This window comes from Rhinolophus sinicus, linkage group LG07 (assembly GCF_036562045.2).
Source record: "Rhinolophus sinicus isolate RSC01 linkage group LG07, ASM3656204v1, whole genome shotgun sequence".
Lineage (NCBI taxonomy): Eukaryota > Metazoa > Chordata > Mammalia > Chiroptera > Rhinolophidae > Rhinolophus > Rhinolophus sinicus.
The window spans coordinates 69,805,034-69,812,639 of record NC_133757.1 but is presented as its reverse complement, the minus strand read 5'-3'; positions in this window follow the sequence as shown (position 1 = coordinate 69,812,639).

Here is a 7,606-nt window from a genome sequence, read left to right as displayed (position 1 = left end):
AAATCAGTCTGAGCTAAGCAGGGCTGGGAGGACAGGGCAGAACAGAAATAACCAGCTTGGCAGAACCAGGCTGAGTCACAGAGCAGAGAGCAGAGGAAAGGAAGTGTAGGAGGCCCGGGAACATGCAGCCATCCCCTCCGGGCAGCTCCCTGATGCCATTCCCAAAAGGCACCAGCCACAGCATGTCACAACAGGACTGGGTGCAGGTCCTGGTCTAACACCTTCTGGGGCTCCCTCTGCTCAGAAAAATGCCCAGCCCGCTCGATCCCTGCCAGGGCCTGGCTTCTGTGAATTTCTCCAGTTTCAAAACAAATGTCCCTTCCAGTTCCCCCCAAAAGGGAACTGGTTCTTTTTCACATGTCAGGTGCTCGTGGGGACATTTGTCAAGTATTAGTTTATAGGGGAGTACCAGGGTGAATTTTTGTGCATATTTGAAACACACACACATACACACACACACACACACACACACACACACACACACACAGAGAAAACATGTAAAACATGAATATATAACCTAATCAATTCTTCTGTAACCAACACCCATATGATCCCCAGTCAGGCCAAGACGAAGGACATTGTCAATGCCATGAGGGTCCTCAGATACCCTTCCCAATAGGAACCTCCTCCTTCCACCCCGCGGTCAGCACTGCTCTGACTTCCACGGTATTTCTGTTTGGGGCGGCTGGGGGCGGGGGGGTGGTGGTGTTACTTTTTGGCAATAAGATTTATTTCATCTTTCAGTTTTTAAATGTATGTGACGTTGTCTTCACTTCTCTGGTGTTCGGTTCTATGACTTTTAACACAGGTAGAGTCATATAAATTATCAGTGAAACAGTTGACAGAATATAGTCCCTTTCCTTGAAAAATCTCCCTCCCTTGTAATGTCAGACCCCTAGCCCCTGGAAACCACTGATCCACTCTTTGTTGCTACGATTTTTTAATCTTTTTGAGGATGTCATATAAATGGATTCATACATGATGTGGCTTTGGAAACTGGCTTCTTCCACTCGGCATATGAGATTCGTCTATGAAGCTGGGTGTGTAAAGAGCCCATCCCTTGCGACTGTTGAGTAGTTTCCTGTTGTGTGCGTGCACCACCCTTCATCCAGAGAAGGATATTTGGATTGTCTGCAGTTTAGTGCTGCTGTAAACACACATATTCAGGTCTCTAAGATAAATTCCTATAAGTGGGATCATTAGGTCCTAGAATAATTGTGTGATTAACTTGGTAAGAAACTGACAGGCTTCCCAAAGTGGCCGGACCATTTTGCATCGCCACCAGTGATGTCTGAGCATTCCAGTTTCCTACACTTGGTCTTGTCTGTAGTATTTATCTTAGCCATTTGATGGCATAAGTAATGGTATCTTATTGTGGGTTTAATCTGCATCTCCCTGATTGACTAATGATGTTGACTGCCTTTTCGTGTTGTTTATGTGTCATCCATATCTTCATCAATGAAGCATCTGTCCAAATTTTACCATTTCTTTAATGAGTTGTTTTCCTATTATTGTGTTTGGAGAATTCTTTATATATTCTGGATACAAGTCCTTTATTGGATATGTGCTTTGCAAATATTCTGTCCCAGTCTGTGGTTCAGCTTTTCATCCTCACTACTGTGTACTTTGTGGAGCCAAAAATTTTAATTTTGATGATGTTCAATTTCTCGATTTTTTTCCTTTATGGATCATGCTTTTGGTGCTTTATCTAGTAACTCTTTGCCAAACCCAAGGCCAGAAAGACGTTTTCTTCTAGGAGTTTTATTGTTTTATATTTTACATTTTTAGATCTGTGACCCATTTGGAGTTAATTTTTGTAGAAGTTCCTTCCTTCCTTCCTTCCTTCCTTCCTTCCTTCCTTCCTTCCTTCCTTCCTTCCTTTCTTTCTTTTTGCATGTGGATATCCAGTTGTTCCAGCACCCTTTGTTGAAAAAACTGTCCTCCTTTCTGCATTGAATTTTGCCCAAAATAATTTCATTGTATTTGTGTATTTAGTCGATGGTGTTGTCTATATTCTAGCTAATATTCTGTATGCTCATCCAATCTATTGCTGAGAGGGTTGTTGAAAGATAATTGTACATTTGCCTATTTCTCCTTTCAGTCCTATCATATTTTGCTTCATCTATTTCGTGCACTTGTTATGTCTTCTTGGAGAATTGAGTCTCTTATGTAATGTACCTCTTTACTTCCTTGCTTTTCTTTATAAATTTACAACTGAATTAAGCAACCCTAACACTCATATTTAATTTTTGTCGTTTTTGAACTTGCTATAAATGGAATTGTGCAAGATGAATTCTGGTGTGTCTGGTTTCTGTCTATTACTCATTATGTTTGTGCAGTAAATCCGCATTGGTGCATGTGGTTGTAGTTCTCTAATTCTCATTGCCACAGATGATTCCATTGGGTGACCATCCCATCATCGAATCACCCACTCTTTGTGTTTTTTTACCAGTATTTTCTATTTATTTTTTAAATGATTGGCATGGTTTCAGGTGTACACAATAACTCGATATTTGTACATATTGTGAAATAATCACCACAATAAATCTGGTTAACATCCAAGACCACACATTACAATTTTTTTTTGTAACGAGAAATTTTAAGATCTACTCTCTTAGCAACTTTCCAAAGCACAGCACAGTGTTATTACCTGTCATCGCCAGGCTGCAGTAGGTTTCCATTCCGCTGTTGATGGGGGCTTAATTAAGGTTCATTTGGAGGCTGTAATGAATAGGGCAGCTACAGACATTTGGTCCATGCCTTTTGATAACCATGTGTGAAATTCTGTGCATAAATACCGAATTGTGGAAGTGCTGGGTTATCAAGTATCCCCAGATATTAGCTACTTTTGCCAAAGTGCATGCACTAATTCACACCCCCACTAGCTCTGGGGAGTTTTTGAACAGCTAAATTTATTCCAACCCAAAGATTCTCCTTTATTCAGAAAAGGGGCACTCTTCGAAGCTTGTTATTAAAAATGGCCCTTCTCTACTAACAATTGTCACCCCAATAAATTTATATATATATATATATATATATATATATATATATATATAATCAGTAAAAAAAAATGGCCCTTTTCTTTAATGAGAAATAGGACATTTACATAGTGTCAAAGTACCTCCCACTCCTCAGTTGATGGGATTATCGGCCGCTGCAGGCCACAGCTGCGTGCCTCTCTGGACCTTGCCCTTACCCACACCCGAGGTCATGCCCACCCCACCCCTAGGTGGCACAAGCCTGGGATACAAAGTCCATCCCTCTCCTGTTATTTACTTATGAGTCATTTATTTGGATAAGACAAAAAAGTCTCGATTCAGCAAGTCCACCTCTGGGTATATATCTGAAAGAATGGAAAGCACAGACTCAGACAGGTATTTGCACAGCCGTGTTCACAGCAGCACTGTTCACAATAGCCAAAATGTGGGAAGAGCCCAAGGGTCCATCACCGGGCCAGCAGGGCCAGCTTCGTGATCGTAGGACCCAGGCTCAGAAGTTTTTTTGGTCTTAAAATTCTCCTAATTTTGAAACAAGAGCCCTACGTTTTCTTTTTGCACCTTCCCCTACCTGGCTGGACAGGTCATAGCTGGTGACCCAACCGAGAAGCGCTGGCCTACCATCAGGGCAAGAGCAGACCGCTCTTTGCCCCGATTTCCCATTTAGAACCGAGATGATGACAGGACCTCGCCCTCGAAGATGCAAAGTAGAGCCTGCACGTGGGTGGGACAGCGAGCGAGCAAAATCGAGCTGCCCCGGGTGAACATGAAGGACATAGCGTACAGGTGATATCCAGGTGCATCTACAGCCTCAATAAGGCTCTCTTCCCGCACCGACCTCCCAAATCCTGCTTCCCTCCTCTGCCTTCATTTAGTCCAGCCCCATTAATTTCCACTTGGACCAGTGCAGTCTGCTCCACTCTTGTCCCCCAGCTCCCCCTCTCGCCACCCATAGTCTGTCCTCCTGGCAGCAGCCACCAGAGGGTGCCTGTGAGCACACAGGTCAGGTCCTACATCGCCCTTTCCCAGTGTCTCCCCGCAGCAGACACCAGAGAGCCCCTCAGGTCCCGCCCTTGCTCTTCCCGATCTGTCCTCCCCGCAGTGACCACCAGAGGGCGCGTGGGAGCGAGTCATGTCCCACGTCATCCTTCCCCGTCTGTCCTCGCCGTAAGGCTCACCAGAGGGCGCCTGTGAGCATCCATTTCAGGACCTACATCGCCCTTCCCCAGTCCATCCTCCACGTAACGGTCACCCGAGGGCGCATGTGAGCACCCGAGTCAAATCCTGCATCTCTTTTCCCCAGTCTGACACCACCCCCCTGACACCCCCCCCCCCTCCGCCGCACAGCAACAGCCACCAGAGCACCCAGGTCAGGTCCTGCATCTTCCTTGGTCTATCCTTCCTGCAGCAGCCATCAGAGGACACCTGTGAGCACCTGACTCAGGTCCCATCCCTCCTGTGCCCACAGCTTTCTAGGGTGACCACCTCCCTCGTGACAAAACCCCAAGACCTCCCAGTGACCCACAAGGCCCTGCTTGACCTGCCCCCGTCCCCTTTGCCCTCACCTCCTCCCTATGTCCCCCTAACTCACTCTGCTCCAGCCACACAGGCCTCCCAGCTACTCCTTCAATTTGTCAGGCGGGTCCTGCATGGGCTGTACTCTCTGTCTGGAAAGCCCTTCCCTCAAATCACTGCATGGCCCCTTCTCTTCATGTCTTCCATAGGCCATCTCTCAGAAAGGCCCTTGCTGAAAAGTCTGCAGTGTCACTATTGCTCATCCCACTACCCTGCTCTGCTTTTCTTCACAGATTAAGTCATGGTGACAAATGCTGTCTACCCCACTCCACCCCCCACTGTATCTGCAGTGCCTAGGACAGTGCCCGGCATACAGCGGGACTTCAAGGCATATCCCGCTGATGAAAGAGTAAATAAAACTGGAGGATGATGGGGAGAAGCTGGAACCCTTGTGCACAGCTGAGGGAACGTGAAATGGTGTGGCCACTGTGGGAAATGGGATGGCAGTTCCTTACTAAGTTAACAGACTTCCCAGCAATTCCAAATTTCAGTATTTATCCAATAGAATTGAGAACAGGGACTCAGAGATTATTTGTACACCCGTGTTCACAGGAGCATTATTCACAATGCACAAAAGGTGGGAACACCCCATGTGTCCACGGACGGATGATGGATAAACACAATGTGGTCCATCCAAAAAGGGAATAGTACTCAGCCTTAAAAAGGGACACTCTGACACCTGCTATAACGTGGATGGACCCTAAGGATGTTATGCTCAGTGAAATAAACCAGACACAGGAGGGTAAACACTGTGATTCCACTCACAGGAGGTCCCTAGAGGGGTCAGATTCATGGAGAGAATAGATGGTGGGAGCCAGGGGCTGGGGGAGGGGAAGGGGACAGAGTGTCAGTTTAAGACGATGAGAAAGTTCTGGAGATGGATGGTGGGGATGGTCACACGACAGCGTCAACGTGCTTAATGCTGCTGAGCTGTGAATTTAGAAATGGTTAAGATGGTACATTTTATGTCTACTGACCATGATTAATATTTTTTTTTAAAAGGAAAAAAAGATTGCAGAGCCCACTGTCCAACATCCTGTTTAGACAGGTGGGGCCTTGTCCTCATAGCAGCATCTCCAACCATGAGTAGCACACCTGTACCCTGCCCCCAATAAGGAGGTGCTTATCTTGCAAGATGCTCCAGCCCTCAAGACAAGCGACTTTGAAGTCAGGGGCCTAGTAAGAGGACCTCAGAGCAGGGGCTCTGGTGTCATGGTCCCAGCCCAAGGGAAGGCGTGGCTCCCGGGAACTCAGACCCCAGCCTGAATGGATGGACTAGGCGACACCATGGGGGCCTTCATGGCTCCTCCACTGCCCTCCATCCACCCCTGTAGCTAGCAACAAGAAATAAGCCAGAGGGGCCACAGTGTTTAGGAACGAGATTTATTCCAATTTAAAACAATTCATTTCAGGAGAAAGATATGAAAAGTCAATTTCCATCAGGTATCTCTAGATTAAGGGGTCAGCGCCCCAACACGCTGAGCAGAGCCTGCCATCCCACCCACCTGGACGAGACAGCCTCGGCCACAGGAGGCTGGCGTTGAGCTAATCGGGCCCACCCCTAGTGCACACGACAATACATGCATTTCAAATGACAAAAGGTTTAAAAACAGCATTTTATATAATATTCATGTTTTAAATAGGTTAAGGTTTAAATCGTCTGAAATCAGGACTGTGTAATATACAAGTATAACCAGACAGTGTCCACCCTGCCGATAGGCACAGTTCCCACACCACCGCTGGGGACATTGGCACTAACATGTCTCTCTCGGAGAGACAGGCACCCAGGGCATTGGCTGCACTGCTGGGCGACCTGACACAGTGGGAGGAGCTGGGACGTCAGCACACGAGAGAAAGCACTAGGAGGGGAGTTCATCAGAGTGGGAAAACAAAAGTGACCAAGCTCACAGGGCCAGGGAGGGGCCGAGACCTCCCACCCCAGCTGGCACTGGCACAGAATAGGTCTCAGACCCACCGCGCACAGGGGTGGCCCTGCCCTCAGCCCCTGGGGTGGAGACAAGCCTGTGGGGTTCCAGGAGGCCTGGGCCAGGGTGGTTTGGCACTCTAGACAGGCTTGGGCTGTGGGATGCTTGGCACGCTGCCCCTTCTTGGGGAAAGGCTAATACTTTGGGTGCCCCACCCATGCGCTCATGCCACCCCTACAGAGCCCAATCCAGTTCCCTTTTTGCGATCTGGGCCTTTGAGAGGTGCTAGGAAGTCAAGATGCCCACCCTACAAGGACCCCAAGTCCCTTCGGGCCCACTGCCAGCAGCACCACCTGCTCCAACTGAAGACACGAATAGGGGGTTACGGTTCAACCCTCTCGAGACACATGGCACAAAAAGGACCCTTTTTGGAAAACTGGCTGAAAAGCCAGCAATCCCCAGCCCATTCTGCACTCAGATGGGGCTGATCCCCAGGAATGTAGCCTCCCCCAACTTCTGCCTGCCTTCTACCCCCATCGCTGCGAGGCCCTCCTGGCTTTGTCCTGCAGATACCAGCATGGCGTGCCTCCCCACCAGATAAGCTGGAGGGAGGCAGAAAAGAGGAAGTGAGGGCCGGGAGCCCAGAACTGGCTGTCTGAGTGGGTTGGATTGATTTTTCAGTTGTTTCTTTTGTTTTTGTTAGTCCCCAAAAGAAGCAGCCCACAGACCGCTACCGTGGGGCCCAGGTGTAGTGGGTGGGGCCGAGGAATCGCTGGTGGTCCATTCCCCCTAAGTTTGTGCAAGAAAACCAAAATGAAACACTATAGTGTTCAGTCTACACCAGATGGAAAGCCATCTCTCTCCCCCCAAAAGCCCAGCCCCTGCTTGTTCCTGCCCTCAGAGTCCCTCTGAGAGGGGACCCAGGCCCATGGCTCTGGCACAGTGCGTAGCCGTGGCTGTGGCCTGGAGGCTGACCGGGGCCAAGGTGCCAGCTGCTGGCTCCCCCGTGACTTGACAGCTCCGGGCAAAGGGCGCCTGCGGCTGCCTGCTTCTCGGCGGCTCGGTGCAGAGGGTCAGCAGTATGTGCGACGGCGGCCACCACGCCCGGGA